At 35.7% G+C, this 16,798-nt stretch overlaps 1 protein-coding gene and 1 pseudogene across 6 annotated transcripts in view; both read left to right on the top strand.

Annotated features, from left to right (window-relative positions):
- LOC144364745 (cytochrome P450 3A9-like) overlaps nt 1–16,798 on the top strand; it is a 466,715-nt gene that overhangs the window by 59,028 nt on the left and 390,889 nt on the right. The gene's annotated exons all lie outside the window — the stretch shown is intronic.
- LOC144364739 (cytochrome P450 3A9-like) overlaps nt 4,042–16,798 on the top strand; it is a 67,231-nt pseudogene continuing 54,474 nt past the window's right edge.

The raw sequence follows: 16,798 nt of genomic DNA, 5'->3' as shown, positions 1-16,798 counted from the left end.
TTTGTTTTTTTATGTTATCCCATATCTCTTGGATGTTTTTCTCGTGATTTTTTACCGGCCTTTCTGAGTTGGCTAGTCTCTTCTCAAGATTATACATTTTTTATTCATTATCTGATGTTCTGCCTTCTATTTGCTCCACTCTGTTAGTGATACTCTCATTTGAGTTTTTATTTTGGTTTATAGTTTCCTTCATTTCTAGACTTATTGTTTTTTTTATAATCTTTATCTCCTGATAAAGATGCTTATTTCTTTTTTTATCTGTTTATGTAATTCATTTTCAATGTGTTCTTTCACTGTTTGAATTTGCTGTCTCATATCCTCTTTCAGATTCCATTCCATCTGTCTAAGGTATTCTTTGATTTCTTTATTTGGCCATTTATCTGATGCCTCTAGGTCCTCCTGAATATTTAGGCTGTCCTGCATTGTGTGTACACCTTTTCTTTTTTTCTTTTTCATGCTGCTCATGTTACTTCTTGTTCTGTTTGACTGCTGAGTTACTGTTTACTCCTATAAATTTATTTGATGCTTGGGTGGAAATGTATTAGAAGGGAAGGAAAGAAGTCACTAAAAAGAATGAGTGTAAGTAGGTAGAATTCAAGGAAGGGTGAATAAGAAAGTTGAAAAGAAATGAAAAGACAAAAGAAAAAAATAGAAAAGAAAATAAGAAAAAAAATTTAAAAAGATAATTTAAAATTTTAAAAAAAATTTTAAAAAATGAAAATGAAAAATAAACTCAAATAAAAAAAATTTAATAAATTGAATCTTAGATTTTTATTAACTTCTCTTTTAGTAGGTGGAGCTGTGCCCACAACGCCAAGCTTTTCCTCTCCATAGGCGGGAACCAATCACTGTGCAGAACCTCTTCCTCCCAGACTCGGCAGGTCTCCAATCCTGAGTGCCAAGGGCCTTCTCTTGTGTCTAGTCACTTCCCCACTTTTCCTCAAGCCAGGCCCCACTCACTGGTGACGCTTACCACAATACTGGCTGCACGCCAGGTCTGCTGTTCCCAGGAGCCCTATTTTCTTGAAAGACTGGGCACACTCTTTCTATTTGCCATTCCCTTAGATCCTAAGTTTGTGGAGCTTGGGGCTGAGAACCCTCAGCAAATTTTGCTTGCCCTCCAGTAGCCATGCCCCCCTGGTAGCTGGTGCAAGAGCCCTCAGTTGTCAGCACTGGTGGGAGCAGTAGCCGGGGGTTTCGCGCCTCGGGTCCCTCGCCACTCCTGATTCCCTCGGTCTGACTATTGTGCACACGGGAGAGCTGGGAGGGGCCATTAAGGTTTCCCTGCTGTGTAGAGAGGAAGGGCTAGGGGGTTACACACCTGTCGCCCATGGTTTCAATGAAGTGATCTCTTCCCCAGCATTCTGGTGACGTCAGTTCTCTGCCATGGTGGTATCCCATGCAAATGGCTACAGTTTGTTTTCTTTGCCAGATGACCAATGCAAGTGTGGGTCTTGACTTGCTCTCGCAAACCCTGTCTCAATCCTGTGGCCACTGCCTATGAAGGCTCGGTTGGTATTAACCTCCACAGGTTCCGAAGGGCCGACCAGTTATTTCAGCGAGATCGTTTAGTGCTGAATCACAGTTGTTTGCCTGGGAGATGCAGGCAAACGGGAGCTTGAATTCCATAGGACAATATTTTAAAATAACAGTTGTTGTTTAGCCATAAATGTACAAACCTTAATTTCTCTAAGATTACATGTTCTAGAGGATTAAACCATAATAGACATAATGTAATTAATATTTTTAAAAGTTTTTATCAATTTAACATATAAATATATCAGTACATTATTATTTGTCATTAGGGAACAACCTTAAATAGTTTTGACTATTTGTGTTACATATGTAACCAACTTAGTTACATATAAACTTTTTAATATTTGTCTTTTATTTATAGACCTTTATATTACTTAATTAGACCCTTTTGTTTACTTAAATGTATTATAATTATACTTTACCACATAAAGACTTTTTACCTGGAAATGTTTTTCATTAAATATATTATTATATTTTGAACTTTTTAATAATTTTTAGCCCATTGATTCTTTTTTTGTTTGTAACTTGAAATAACCCTTATAAATTTTTGAATTTAGATAAATTAATTACTTTTAATAAGATGAAATACTTGTTACTTACAGTACTATAATTGAAATACAGTTGAAACATCTTGATTCTTTGAATGCAGAATTATACCTGTTGGAACATTGTAACTCATAGTTACCTTGTTTTTATAATAACACAAAATAATTTCAAATTTCTTTTTTACTTTACCAATTTATGAAAACACCAACATTGCTTAAATATTTTACCTTATGGAATTTAAGGAGTTAAGAGTACTTGATATTATATTTAACAGTTAGCATTCTAACTTTGTACCAATTAGATGTCTCTAACAAACACATCCATGATTAATTTTATATACGTTTAGATAAAATTTACATATTTTTTTTAAAAAAACAAGGTATCTGACAAGTGCATTGAATAGTATTAGTAATTTATTTTCATTTTTTTCTCTGTCGAATAAAAATCCTAGAGACAATGGATATCAGACACTTTATAGACATTTACATTTTAACAGCTGTTTAACCATCTAAAAACAAAAATATGCATTAGTAACTTTGAAGACATTTGTACTTTTATTTATTTTTCCAATTTAAATTGAACCTTTTAAATTATATAAAACAAAAGTTTTTGGATCCATTTTTTAAAAATTTTAATTTATGATCTCATATGTCAAGTTTTTGTACCAAGTATATGTAGACATGGCAATACATGTAGACAGACAGTACACCAGTGCACCCACACAAAACAAAAACAAAAACTTTGTAGCTTATTTTTAATAAACCTATTAGATTGAGAGTTAACTCTTGTAAATTGGCCTTAGAATAAAGCAGAGTTTAATCAGAAAAACATTAACCTAAGCATATTGGATCAAAATTAAGAATTTAAAAAATGCAGAATTTTAAAAGTTTTCTAACTTTTTCCTGAGGTGGTTCTGTTCATGAAAACTGAAAAGAGTTGAAGGAACATAGACCAATGAAGGGGGCTTTTTTTTTTTTTTGGAAGACCTTCCCAAAGATGCATCTCCATTGATCTCCTTGGGAGAGTCCCCCAGGTTTGGGTCTCATTTTAAACTGGTTTTTCTGGTTTCTTGGATAGTGGCCACAAACTTTTAGCCTGACATTGAAAAATATTTAGACCATTTTTTAAGAGTTGGAAGTTATTCATGCTTGCAAATACTGAGAGACAAAAACCAAATTTCTAGACAAAATAGTGCTTTTATTACACAATTTAGGAATAATAGTTTTATAAAGCACTTTAGTTTTAATCTGTCCTCTATAGGAACTGACATGATTTACTCAGTTGGCCACCTGGCCTAGTTCCTAAATGAAGACAATCTCTAATTTTTTTTTTACCTTAGCTTTTACTTTTGACAATTCTTTTAGTCCTGTTGGCAGCACTTTACATTTTAATACAAGTTGTAGTGAGCACAGATGAATCATTTTAATCATTTTATTCCCATTAGAAACCACCTGAGGTAGAAATTAACACAGGACACAAAGGGAGCAAACAAAAACCAACCAACAAATAAAGTCCTAAAAAATGTTAAGAAAACAAATTAAAGGGGTCCAGGTAGAGACCTCTGTAGTGCTTTCTTGTCTCTGATATCGGTGGAGCGAAGGAGTCCTGTTGAAAGAAGAGCGGTTACGAGAACAAGAAAAGAGCCCATGCACAACACTCAGATAGACAAACAGGACAAACTGCCAGCGAACAGACACGGGACAAATGACAAACAGCAAGAAGACGCTGGAGAAATGACAAAAAGCCAAACAGACACAGGACAGCAACAATAGCTGAGGTCACCCAGAGAGACCTCTAATGGGGCAGAGACCCTGCAAACAGAACAAATGGCCAGTGAACTGACAATGGACAAATGACCAACAGCAGAAGACACTGGAGAAATGACAAACAGCAGAACAGACACAGGACAAGCAACAATCTCTGAGGTCACACAGGGAGACCTCTAATGGGGCAGAGACCATGTTTCGTCCTGCCCCCAGACAGATGAGGCCCTGCAGGGAGGCCTCCAGTGGGACAGAGTCTATGTCTCCTCCTGCTCCCAGACAGATGAGACCTCCCAGGAAGACCTCCAGTGGGCCCCAGATACAGACAGAAGACCTCCAGGGAGACAGTGATAACATCTCGTCCTGTCCCAGGGAAGGTGTAAGCAGCTGCATCCCATCTGACCTTTTCCCCCAGAGAAGAGTGGACTCATCAGAACTGAGAGCCAGCAGGAGGCTTTTCAGAGCATCCTAGGATGGATTGGAGTGAGGCTGTAGAGTGTCTCTCAGGAGCTCCCCTCTACTCTGCTGCTGAGGTCCAATGGCCCATCGTTGGATGCAAATTAACCGTGATGGTCAGGAAAAAATAAATCCAGAGCGAACCCCCAAATGTTATAGTTAAAGCTTTATCCCAGGGTTTTATAAACTGACTTCCAGACCACTCACATATAATTGAATCAAGCCTTTATTGAGGCACACTAGTGGTGGCTGACCAGAACATAAAGCTGTTCCCCTAATCAGCCCCAAACAATTGCAAGGGCACTCCTTATAAGTCTGAAAACTGCAAAAGGGATGTTCAGGGAGTATAGCCAATGCAAGCAAGCCAGGTTATAGAAGCAGGACAGTGCAGTCATGCAGAGGGAAGCCTAACCAATCATAGTTAGCCCAGTCACCCCAGTTACAGAAACAGAGCCCTGTTACCCTAGTTACCCCATTAGGTGGTTCCATGTTCTTAAAAGTTTCTATAGCAAAAGGAAAAAAACATCTTGCCCCAGTCATGACTCTTCTACTTGGCATGGTTGTTTTACAAGATGAAGTCGTAAATCAAAATGGAGTCACATTTGCTCCTATTATCACATTCCCCACTGGTTTTAGTAGGTTTTATGTCAATCTTGCACATCATTAGGCTTAAGTACAGGTGTTCTTTTTCTACTATCACACACTAAACATTTTTTTAAATAAATAGAACTTGTTTAACAAACTTTTGCAACTGTAGAGTCCTCCACATTTATGTAGACAAATCTCTTTTTCTTTGGACTTAGAATTTTGTTCCAGTGGGATTAATGAAAAAAAGCCATCACTGTATCTGAGGACGAAGAGTAGAAGAGAATAAGAACACTGCTGTCTCCAATCTTCACCAGTGAAAAACTCAAGGGGGTAATAAAATAGGAAGGCTTTTCATAGAAAACTTAAAGGCTTAATCTGGGTATGGGTAGAAAGTGAGAGAGATAGTAGTCCCTTTCAAACGGATAGTCCTCTGAATTTGAATGTTCTAAAAATATTCTTTTGTCATTATGTTTTAGAAGAGATATAGTGAGATTCATTATAAATGCCTCATACTTCTTCATCCTGGGAAAGCTATAGCGTTGGGGACTTAGTCTCCTTACTTAACTATGGGTGATCTTGTGTTTTGTGTGTAGATGTTCCCCATCATTAACCAGTATGGAGATGTGTTGGTGAAAAACATAAGACTGTAATCAGAGAAGGGAAAGTTTATCAATTTAAAAGAGGAAGTAAAAGGGCAGCTCTGGCATTCCAAGCTCCAGCAAGAGCCCCTCCAACTGCCTGCCACAGAACTGAATTCCAAATGTTGAGCTAGTGCAATGAGCAGACAAAGCAAAGTTTGGAGTCACAACTCCAACTGTTCATCCAAGAAGATGCTGATCCCAGAAGGAGACAGGGCAGCTGGGGGAGAAAGGATCTCTCCTGTATCCGCCAAGGTTTGTTTGGCTGCAAATATTTGTAACTTTGGATATACTAGAAGACAAGGTCAAGATCACCTTTCGTGAGTCCTCTAGGAAGACTTAGTTATTCCTCCCTTGTCCTGATGAAGCTCAGTTTGTATACAACTATCATTATTCACATTCTATTTGTGCTACTGTAGTGTGTCTGATTATGGATCTTATTCTGGTGTGGGTGAGCTTCTTGAGTTCAGAGGTGAGTCTAACTCACCTCACTGTACCCATCACTCCTGGAACAAGGGCAATACCTCATTTGAAACTCATAAAGGCCTCATAGTAAGTGTGAAGGGATCATGGAGTCATCTGATAGTTCAGCAGATAACTGTGAGTGTGTGGCTCTCTGCTTGTCTTGCCTGGGTATGTGAACTTACTCCTAATTCTTGCTGCATGTGTAGTGGAAAGATTGGGAAGAGGCACTGGTTTTATCTTTTCATATTATATCTTTCTCTATTCAGCATCTTTGGGGCCTACAGCTTGGATGTGAGCACTGCTACATCATTTGGAGTGAACATCGATTCCCTCAACAACCCACAAGATCCCTTTGTAAACAAAGTCAAGAAGCTCTTAAAATTTAATTTCTTTGACCCTTTGCTTCTTAATAAGTATGTGGAATATCATGTTATTTGTTCCCTTTCTTTATTTAAATAAGATCATAATTGATACATAATTAATAATCTTTTAATCACCCCACTTACTTATACAATTAAATTGTTTTTAGTACAAAGATATACTCACCCATTACTAGTGACCATTTGTCAACTCAGAAGCAGGCTACCATTTCATTATCAACTCTCTATTCCCTAAGCCTAAGCAACCATGGATCTATTTTCTGACTACAGATTTGCTGATACTGTTAATTTAATTTAATTTTTTTTCAAGAGATAAAGATAGAGATAGATAGATAGATAGATAGATAGATAGAGAGAGAGAGAGAGAGAGAGAGAGAGAGAGAGAGAGAGAATTTTTAAATATTTATGTTTTAATTTTCGGTGGACAACATCTTTATTTTATGTAGTACTGAGGATCAAATCCAGCACCCTGTGCATGCCAGGTGAGCACATTACCGCTTGAGCCACATCCCCAGCCCCTGTGAATTTTGTATTAATGAATCCTACAATATGTGGCTTTGCATGTCTGACTTCTTTCATTTATCATTGTATTTTCAAATTCTTTCATCCTGAAGAATTTGAAAATACAATGATAATGTATTTTAAATATTTAAATAAATATTTATTTAATTGTTCTAATGAATTATAGATGACAGCAGAATGCATTCCACTATATAAAACACAAAGGGAGCACAACTTTTCACTTCTGTACTTGTAGATGAAGTAGATTCACACCATTTGTGTCATCATACATGTTCCTAGGGTAATGATGTCAATCTTATTTCACCATCAACCCTACACCCATCTCCCCTCCATTTCCCTTGCCCTATCCAAAGTTCCTCCATTCCTCGGATGACCCCCCACCCACCCTGACTGGTCGAGCTCTACTTTGTATGTAGGCTTTTGATGGTGTCTTCTATTTACTTGCTTGAAATTGATTTGTTTAACTTGTGTATATTAGCTTGATTCGGTTGGGATAGATCATGTCTCTAGAAATTTGTCGATGTCTTTGTTATTTTCTATTTAATTGGAGTATAAATTTTTAAATAGTTTTTAATTATCTTCTGTATTTCAGATGTATCCATCATGATATTTTATTTTTATCACAGATTTTAGTAATATAAGTTTTCTCTCTCTGTATTAGTGTGGCTAAGGGTTTATGAATTTTATTTATTTTTTCAAAGAACAAACTTTGTGTTTTGCCAATTTTTTCAATTGTTTCTGTTGTTTCAGTTTCATTGATTTCAGCTCTGATTTTAATTATTCCCTGTCTTCTACTACTTTTGGTGTTGATTGTTCTCTTTTGGGGGGCTTTGAGATGCAATTTTAGGTCCTTTATTTATTGACTTTTTCTTCTTTAAAAAAAATGAACTCCATGTAATTAACTTTCCTCTTAGTACCATCTTTATAGTATTCCAGAGATTTCAATATGTTGTATCATTGGTCTCATTTACGTCTAAAAATTTTTTAATCTCCTCTCTGATGATTTCTGCTATCTCCTGCTCATTAAGTAGCATATTATTTAGTTTCCATGTGTTGGAGTAGCTTCTGTTTTTCATTTTATCAATAATCTCTAATTTCATTCCATTATAATCTTATGGCATTCAGGGTAGTATCTCTATTTGTACTTGCTAAGAGTTGCTTTGTGACATAATATATGGCCTATTTTAGAGAAGGATCCATGTGCTGCTGAGAAGAAAGTGTATTCACTCACTGATGGATGAAATACTTTCTGTGTGTCTGTTTTTTTTTATTTTATTCTTTTACTTTTGTATGTCTGTTAAGTCTAAGTTATTGATTGTATTATTGAGTTCTATAGTTTCTTTGTTTAGCTTTTGTTTGGAAGGTCTATCTAGTGGTGAATGTGTTGTGTTAAAGTCACCCAGTATTATTGTATTGTGGTCTATTTTACTCTTGAAATTAAGAAGAGTTTGAAGAATGTAGATGGCCATTACATTTGTCCTTTTCTTGTTAGCCCATAATTCATTGTTTGGTGCTTAAGTATTTACAATTGTTATTTCTTGTTTATTTCATTCAATCTTGTTGATAAATGGTTTTTTAAGCAGTATAAAATGTCCTTCTTTATTCCTTATGATTAACTTTGTCTTGATGTCTACTTTATTTGATATGAGGATGGAAACCTGTGCTTATTTACACAGTCAATGTGAGTAGTATATTTATTCCCAACCTTTCACCTTCAGTTTGTGGTTGTCTTTTCCTATGAGATAAGTCTCTTGAAGCCAGCATATTGTTGGTTTTGTAAAAAATCCAATCTGCCAGTCTATGTCTTTTGATTGATGAGTTTAGGCCATTAACATTCAGGGTTATTATTGAAACATGGTTCATATTTCTAGTCATTTTGCTTAATTTTGGTTTTTAACTTGACTTGGTTTCTCCTTTGATTGTCTTTTCCTTTAGTGTACTTCCTCCCTTTGCTGATTTTCATGGTTGTTTTTCATTTTTGCTTTATGAAATATTTTGCTAAGGATGTATTTTGTAGTCCAGGCTTTCTAGTTTTAAATTCTTTCAATTTTTGTTTATTATGAAAGGTTTTCACTTTATCATGAAATCTAAAGCTTAATTTTGCTGGATGTAAGATTCTTCATTGGCATCCATTTTCTTTCAGAGTTTGGTATATATTGTTCCTGGACCCTCTAGCTTTGAAGGTCTGGGTTTAGAAATCTGCAGATATTCTAATTGATTTTCTCCTATATGTAACCTGATTCCTTTCTCTTGTGGCTTTTAAATTTCTTTCCTTATTCTGTATGTAAGGCATTTTCATTGTTATGTGCCTTGGTGTAGAATCTGTCATGATTTTGAACACTTGATGTCCTGTAAGCCTTTTGTATTTGATTGTCCAATTCATTATTCAGGTTTGAAAAAGTTACTGATATTATTTTATTTAATAAACTGTTCATTCCTTTGTTTTGGAACTCTATGCCTTCTTCTATCTCAATAATTCTTACATTTGGCCTTTTCATAATTCATGAATGTTCTGCTCATGGTTTCTTACCATCTTCACTGTGTGGTCAACTTTACTTTCAAGATTATATATTTTGTCTTCATTGTCTGAGGTCCTATTATTTAAGTGATCTAGTCTGTTGGTGATGATTTCTATGGAGTTTTTAATTTGCTTTATTATTTCCTTCATTTTAATGATTTCTTTTCTTTTTTTTAGAATCTCTATTGCTTTATGAAGTAATCTTTTGTTTCCTGTATTTGGCTGTGTAGCTCTTTATTGAAATGACCTTTTGTTGCCTGTGTTTGCTTTCTTATATCATCCTTTAATTCACAGAACATTTTAATTACATACTTCCTGAACTTCTCTTGGACATCTCTTCTGCTATGCTGGCCATTGGTTCTAGTAATGTATCTTGGTTTCTTTGGGGCACTTTCTTCCCTTGTTTTTTCACATTGTTTTTGTGTCTTTCCCTTTAGCAGTGTATATCTAAGGTATTATAGTTTATATGAATAGACTTATAGTGTCCCTACAGAATTCCATGACCTCTCCTTTAAGGAGGAGATCAATATTAACATATTTCAATGCAAAATAAAATTCAGGCTTAATTAAACCAAAGAGCTACTATTGAGATGTTTACAGTTTTGTCACAACAGACAGAAATGGTGAGTTTGATTATTATTAACAATGTAAACAGTAGGTTGCAAAAGGACCTACAGTTAATAATGGTGGGCAAAGAGAGAATGGAGTGGTGGGTTTAGGATGAGATGTTAAGGAAGTACGAGGTGAGGATATAGAGTTATTAGATCTTAGGAAGCATAAAAGAGGAATCAAAAGATGTTAGCTAGTAGCAGGAGAAAAGAGAGAAAGAGACTGGGGAGATAGATAAGTGGGGAGAGAGAGAGAGAGAGAGAGAGAGAGAGAGAGAGAGAGAGAGAGGAGAATAACAAATTATTTTGTTGAGATTTTTGCATCCATAATTATAAGATATATTAGTTTGTAGTTCTTCTGTGTAATCTTTGTGTTAAGTCTTAGGATTAGGTTAACACGGGCATTTTAGGATCTTTTACAAGTGTTCACTATATCCTATACTTAGAAATTACTAGGTATTTCTATGAATGTTTGTAAAGAGGTAAAGAATTGGTATTAGTTCTATTAATGTTTGGTAGAATTGTCCTTGGAACATCTGGACCTGAGCTTCACTTTGTAGAAAAGTTCCTAATTTTTAATTTACTCTCATCACAGGATGTATGTCAATATATATTTTGTATTACTTTATGTGTTAGTTTCTATTGTTTTTGTCTTTTTAGGAATTTGTCTATTTCATTTATGTAATTTGTATAATTGTTATAATAATCTGATTGTTACAAAATCTTTATAATTCTTTCTATGTTTATAATGTCAGTATTTCCCCAGTTTTTATTTTGAATGCTACTAACTGTAGCCTTTCTATTTCTGGGTCAGTGTAGCTATTATTTTGTGAATTTTGTTGTTTTTTTTTTCAAAGAATTGCATTTCATTTTTTGTTGTTTTTTATTTTATTTATTTATTTTTATTGGTTGTTCAAAACATTACAGAATCCATGACATATCATCTTTTATACATTTGATTCAAGTGGGTTGTGAACACCCATTTTTACCCCAAATACAAGTTGCAGAATCACATCGGTTACATATCCACATTTTTCCATAATGCCCTATTAGTGACTGTTGTATTCTTTTTTTCATGATTTATTATGTAAAGTTTGATCATTCATTTGTGATATTTGTTTTTATTTAATAGATAAGAATTTTCCTCTGAGCAATGATGGCTTTTTCTCCATTTTATAAGTTTCATATATTATGCCTCCTTTTTTCATTTCAATACTTTATCTATTTCACTCTATTTCTTCTTTCATTCAGTGTTTATTCAGGAATATATTGATCAATTTGCTCATACTATGAGTTTCCCAATTTTCTTTCTAATAATGCCTTCTGGATTCCTCCTGTGGTGCTCAAGGAACACATGTTCTGTTGGTCCCATCCTGACTGCTCTTTCTTGAAGAGCATGATTAACTGCAGCCTCAGACTAAAGCCTAGTTTTATCCAAAGACACTCTATTACAGTACATGAAGGGGAAAGTGGTCAGAGTTTTCATCTTGCTCCTTTGGTCACTCCACAGAGGCAGAAGGGGCCACTGATCTCACTGGTTTGGTGGTGGCCGTATATATGACATCCTCTTGCTCCACCAGTGGCCTAGAGCCCAATCAGTGGTCCTATCACGAACAGTTTCTCTTTAGGAACCCTTGTGACTTCCACTTTTCTGATAGGTAGAAAAGATGTAATTGCTCCAGGTAAACTTTACATTTTTCACTGAAGTGTTCTTTGTTTTTTCTTTCCCCTAGAGTAATATTTACAGTCCTTACTCAAATTTATGAGGCAATGAATATCTCTCTGTTTCCAAAGATATCACAATTTTTTTATAGAAAGCTATAAAGAGAATGAAAGAAAGTCACCTTCAAGAGAAACAACAGGTAAAATTTGGTGGTGGTTACAGAGGAGGTTCATTTTTGATAATTTATATGCCTGTGGGTGTAAGACTTCCATACTTCTTTGTATATTTTTAAAAGGTAGATGAAGAACTCTTGGTTGAGAATAGTTGAGGGTTCTCATTTGGGAAGAATAAAGAATTTAGTATCTGGTAATTGAGATTCAAGAATGAATCAGGGAGAGAACTAAATTAGAGTAGGATGTATTCCATGCTTTTATAATTATGTCAAAATAGACTCTACTCTCATATAACTAAAAAGAACTAATAAAAAAGATTTAAATAAAGAAAATTATATATTCCAAATACTGAAAAAATAATGAATCAGAGAGAAAGCACTTAAAATTAAATAATGGGCATGGAATTTAGTTTGTCAAGGCATAAATATTGCTGATAGAAAAAGCCCAAAATCTCTAAAAAAAAAAAAAAGGAGTCCTTGTACATTGTTGACTAGAATGCAAATTAGGGCAGCCTTTATGGAAAACTGTAAGGAGGACCCTCAGAAATCAAATGCAGACCCACTGTATAATCCAGCAATCTCACTACTAGGTGTATAACCACGGGAAATGAAATCAGTATGTCAAAGAGACATCTGCACTCTCATGTTTATTGCAGCACTATGTTAAAATTGTTCTTATTAATTGAGCCTAATAGATTTTGAAAACATCCACCAGAAGGAAATGATAAATGCAATTAAAGATGTTTCTAAACTGACATAAACATCAAATAGCATATACATATATCAAAATAATCAGGTACCTTGTTAATATGTGTATAGCTTAATGTTCTTATATATCAGTTGAAATTATTTTTTTAAATAGAGGAAAAATGTTTTATCATATCCCTTCTCTTCAATAGATAAAATTTCAACATAAACATTATTTTCCTGGTGCTATAATTTCATCAGATTTTATATGGTCAAGAATCATTGCATTTCCAAACCTCTCACTTTACAAACTCTCTACAGAAGGCATCCTCAGGGTAGCTGGCACTGTCTGGACCCTCATAGAGCAGGCATGGGGTTTTTTAGGTGAAGGTTTTGCCTCATGTCCAAAGACCAGCACAAGGATGTGTGCAGGCCAGGGAGCCAGGATGGGCCCTCCAGGTGTCAGTACAAAGTTCATACCTTCAAGCATGGTGGGATCTTTCAAGATGCTTTCCCAAAATCTGATGATGAGCTCTAAAAATATCAGGAGATTAATCTATGGCATCTTTGATAAAGAATTAAGGTAGTAAAAGAAAATATTGAAGTCCAGGACTTCTCCCTAAGCAAACAAATGTAACAGGAGACAAAGTCAGCCACTCTCTGGCCAGGAGGCTATGTTCAGAATCTACAGGAGCTCACAAGTAGGGAGAGCAAAGGCCAGTAGCTATTGGACACCACAGCCAGTTTTCACTCAGGGAAACATCCTACTCTTCAGTTTGTATATGGATGTTTTTCTTCACTGATGACTTAGGAAACTCCAGATGAACTTCTGTACTTAAAGAAGTCATGGTCTCAGAAGGGAAGATTACTTCTGCACTATTAATTTATTTCTGACTTCATAATTGATCTTCTATCTTTGAAATCTCTATGTTTCTAGCATCGGGTGGATTTTCTTCAGCTTATGATAAATTCACAGAATTCCAAAGATGTGGAGTCTCATAAAGGTAAACAAGGTTGCTACCTCATCTACTGATGGAGAAACTCAGAGGGAAGAATTGTTCTGGAAATGTGCAGGAGATTTTCCAGGAAGAAAAGTGTTTCTACCTAGTTGCAGAAAGTGCATGCTTGGATATCATATACCGTAGCCTGAGGAACTTTCTAGAGAAGCACACCTAGAGCCATGTTCAAATGTTGAAGCTGATATAAACTATTTCTTTCACTAGCATGGTAATTTTTATTCAACTTCTTTTCCTACTATTTTTATTTTGATGCTCAATTCCCCCATATTTGTCCATTGGAATCCCTTTCATGTAGGCTCCTGAGTCCTCTATTATTCTTGTCATCTTTTTAATGATTGTTTTAAAGGTAGCTTCTGTTTATTTTGTCCATAGCAATATTGAACTGAAAACATAGAGGTTTTCCATGTAGTCAGGAATACACTGCTTCACTCCTAATATCCACCACCAGAGAGTTATATTTATCACAGTCCAGGAACCTATATTGAGACACGTCTACCATTCACAGTTCATAGATTTCCTTAGGGTTTGCCTTGGTCTTGTACATTCTATGACATGTATCCACATTATAGTAGCATACAGTGTATTCTATGCCCTTATCATTTATTTTCTAAGTATTTTCTTCCTTTCTGATTTAAGATATTCTAGGTTTCTGCTCTGTTTCTCGTGACAGCTTTGTTTTTTGTTTTTGTTTTCACAATTAATGGAATTTAGAAATCAAAATTTGTCATCATCTTGTGGATTTTTGCTTTTAGATACTCTCAGTAGACAACATTATTAACATGAAATACTTCTACATGCAACAGAGGAAAGAAATATTTCTGTATCTACTCACATCCAGTGATATAAAATATTTTTCTCTCTCATTCAAAAATTTTTTTTCTAATTTATTGCTTTTTTCTGTAATACTCAAATACTCCCATTGCAGTTCTGTTTTTTTCTTGTCTTTCTTTTTTTTAATTCATTTTCATTTATTTATTTTTCTTTTTTATATTGTTGGTTGTTCAAAACATTACATAGTTCTTGACATATCATATTTCACACTTTGATTCAAGTGGGTTATGAACTCCAATTTTTACCCCATATACAGATTGCAGAATCACACCAGTTACATTTCCATTGATTTAAATATTGCCATACTTATGTCTGTTGTATTCTGCTGCCTTCCTATCCTCTACTATCCCTCCTCCCCTCCCCTCCCCTCCCCACTTCTCTCTCTACCCCACTTCTCTCATTTCTCCCCCTTGTATTATTTATCCCTTTCCCCTCACTTCCTCTTGTATATAATTTTGTAAACCCCTTAGGGTCTCCTTCCATTTCCATGCAATTTCCCTTCTCTTTCCCTTTCCCTCCCACCTCTAATCCCTGTTTAATGCTAGTCTTCTTTTCATGCTCTTCTTCCCTACTCTGTTCTTAGTTACTCTCCTTATATCAAAGAAGACATTTGGCATTTGTTTTTTAGGGATTGGCTTGCTTCACTTAGCATAATCTGCTCTAATGCCTTCCATTTCCCTCCAAATTCTATGATTGTGTTATTTTTTAATGCAGAGTAATACTCCATTGTGTATAAATGCCACATTTTTTTATCCATTCATCTATTGAAGGGCATCTAGGTTGCTTCCACAGTCTTGCTATTGTGAATTGTGCTGCTATGAACATCGTTGTAGCTGTGTCCCTGTAGCATGCTCTTTTTTAGGTCTCTAGGGAAAAGACCCGGAAGGGGAATAGCTGGGTCAAATGGTGGTTCCATCCCCAGCTTTCCAAGAAATCTCCATAGTGCTTTCCAAATTGGCTGCACTAATTTGCAGTCCCACCAAAAATGTACAAGTGTACCCTTTTCCCCACATCTTCACCAGTACTTGTTGTTTGACTTCATAATGCCTGCCAATCTTACTGGAGTGAGATGGTATCTTAGGGTGGTTTTGATTTGCATTTCTCTGACTGCTAGAGATGGTGAGCAGTTTTTCATGTACTTGTTGATTGATTGTATGTCCTCCTCTGAGAAGTGTCTGTTCAGGTCCTTGGCCCATTTGTTGATTGGGTTATTTGTTGTCTTATTGTCTAATTTTTTGAGTTCTTTGTATACTCTGGATATTAGGGCTCTATCTGAAGTGTGAAGAGTAAAGATTTGTTCACAGGATGTAGGCTCCCTATTTACCTCTCTTATTGTTTCTTTTGCTGAGAAAAAAACTTTTTATTTTGAGTAAGTCCCATTTGTTGATCCTAGATATTAATGCTTGTGCTATAGGTGTCCTATTGAGGAATTTGGAGCCCGACCCCACCGTATGTAGGTCATAGCCAACTTTTTCTTCTATCAGATGCCGTGTCTGTGATTTCATATCAAGCTCCTTGATCCATTTTGAGTTAACTTTTGTGCATGGCGAGATAAAGAGATTCAGTTTCATTTTGTTGCATATGCATTTCCAGTTTTCCCAGCACCATTTGTTGAAGATGCTATCCTTCCTCCATTGCATGCTTTTAGCCCCTTTATCAAATATAAGAAAGTTGTAGTTTTGTAAGTTGGTTTCTGTGTCCTCTATTCTGTACCATTGGTCCACCCGCCTGTTTTGGTACCAGTACCATGCTGTTTTTGTCACTATTGCTCTGTAATATAGTTTGAAATCTGGTATAGTTTGAATCTATACCGCCTGATTCACACTTCCTGCTTACCTATCTTTGGTGGTGCTGAGAATGGCACAGTTAGTAGCCAAGTCCAATAGTGGTATAGACCTCAGGAAAACTGGATTAAAAAAAGTTTTCCTTTGTCTTCCATATCAGATAGACAAGGAAATGAAAAACCACTCTGAGAATTCCTCTGAATTGCTTTTCCATGGTCCTTCCTAGTGATCTGTGAGTTTTAATGGGATTTCTCTTCATTTAAACTTCTGATGTTGTGATTTGCTGGATTTACCTAAGTTGTGTTTCCTCTTTTATTAGCCCTGTCTGATCTGGAGCTTGTGGCTCAATCAATTATCTTCATTTTTGCTGGCTATGAGACCATTAGCAGTGCTTGTTCCTTTATTTTCTATGAACTGGCCAACCATCCTGATGCACAGACCAAACTGCAGCCGGAGATTGATGCGGCTTTGCCCAATAAGGTGAGAAGATGGTACCTGGAGAGGGAGGAGAGAGGTGGAGATTCAACAAGACTCCCTCCTCGTCACTTTCTAGGAGGCTTTGGCCAAAATATATACACTGATTTTTTTTCACCAGCTCTATTTGGAAAGGATCTGAAGAGAC

Source organism: Ictidomys tridecemlineatus, chromosome 10, assembly GCF_052094955.1.
Source record: "Ictidomys tridecemlineatus isolate mIctTri1 chromosome 10, mIctTri1.hap1, whole genome shotgun sequence".
Taxonomy (NCBI): domain Eukaryota; kingdom Metazoa; phylum Chordata; class Mammalia; order Rodentia; family Sciuridae; genus Ictidomys; species Ictidomys tridecemlineatus.
This window is presented reverse-complemented; position numbering and strand designations above follow the sequence as displayed.